This window comes from Histoplasma capsulatum, genomic scaffold (assembly GCF_000149585.1).
Source record: "Histoplasma capsulatum NAm1 scaffold_8 genomic scaffold, whole genome shotgun sequence".
Lineage (NCBI taxonomy): Eukaryota > Fungi > Ascomycota > Eurotiomycetes > Onygenales > Ajellomycetaceae > Histoplasma > Histoplasma mississippiense.
In genome coordinates this window covers 1,840,008-1,841,744 of record NW_001813975.1, presented here as the reverse complement: position 1 = coordinate 1,841,744, position 1,737 = coordinate 1,840,008, and positions in this window count along the sequence as shown.

Sequence of the window (1,737 nt, the reverse complement as noted above, 5' to 3'; positions counted from 1 at the left end):
GTGTTTTTTTCCGGGACGATAAACCTATACATACATACATACATCTGCCTCACGCTCCGCGCCCGCGTAGTTCCTCACGCTCCGCGCTCGCGTAGTTCTAACGATTCTTCCGCGTAACCCTCAATGTTCTTCCGCTCCGTGCTCCACTGCAGGGCGGCTTCTGATATTCTTCCGCCCTGATCTCCCCTCTATAAGAACCCCCTTCATACAACCTTTCCTTCTGATCTCTTTTCTCTTTCTTTCCTTAATCAATTCATAATGTGTATTTAGAATAGTGCTAGATCATTAATCGATGTACATTTGTTACATTACGAATTGATTCATCTGTGTCGGCCTGAGTGCCCTAGGTTTACAATTGCACCCAGGTGCCCAAGTTAAGAATAAGTTACCAAGTCCCCACAAAGCTGTGTTGTTGTGATAACATCCGCAAATTCTAAAGTTCTACAAAGCCACACCACTGTGATAGTGCTGCAAAAAAGTCTGAGTGCTTAAAAGCTCCACAACTGTATATCTGTGAAGAGGTCAGAGTATCTATGAAATATTTCCTCTGAAGAATAAGAACTGAACCTCCTGGTCTTCAAGTTATCAGAATCAAAAACCATGGCCTTGTATGAAAATGAGATGAATTACAAACACCTCTTCATAAGTGAGAATTGAAGCCTCACTGAAGATAATGCTGAACTTCATAACTTCCTTCAGCAGCAATTCTTGCAGATAGCAGAGCTTCAATGACAATTGAATCTGAGCATGAATATATCAGAAACTGACCCCGGTGGCCGAATGGGTAATGCGGCCACCCGGTAGCGCCTTGGCGTGGGGACCCAAGGCGTATGGGTTCGAAACCCACAAGGGGACAACATTACATCCGGAGCCAACTTCTCAGCTCCTAAAATAAAGGGATGTGAACTTGCCAAGTAGATACCTTCGGGCGGACCTACTACCTGATTTAGCTTATTGTTTCTGGGCTGGAAACCTGTATCGTGAATATCAATCCTGTCTTTCATTAATTTTCCTATGTTTCTGTTATATTTTTGACATCATTTAACACTAAGCATTCCTTCTGTATAACCAACTCTTGCCTGTATTTAACATTACACAAGGACTCGTCATAAGCACTGCTTGCATACGAGTATAACGGAAGAATAATAATAATAATAATAATAATAATAATAATAATAATATCAGAAACTGCGCAAGCGCCAATGCCATCTGTGTATGAAAGGAAAGAACGCCTCCCCCTTCTTGATAAGTTCGCAGAAAAGCTCTCAATCTATCTAGTCTGAAAATGAAAGATAAAAGACAAGCTTGAAGAGAATGAGTCTGTGATGGACTCTCTGCTCTTACAAGCCTGCTATGTTCATAGTCAGCAAGAAGGAGATGCTTTAGCGAAGTTTCAACCCTGGATTGAATCATGTACGCATGAAATGTGTACCTCTGAAGAAGTCTTCCATCAATTAAATGTTCTATTCTTGAATCTTACACTGCAAGCACATGCAATGCAGTGGCTGAACAGAAATTGTCAAAGGAATACCCTTTTAATTAACTATCTGCCTGATTTCAATAGCAAGATTTGTGAACCAGAAGGACAGAACTGAGATGATACTGTCAAGATCAACTTTCTGAACCAGTATATTAACTTTGAACTGCTCAAGCTCTGCACCTCACACCTCATGCACATGCATTACCACGACTACTGCACCCACTTACGCCAACTCGACAACAACCTCGCACGCTTCA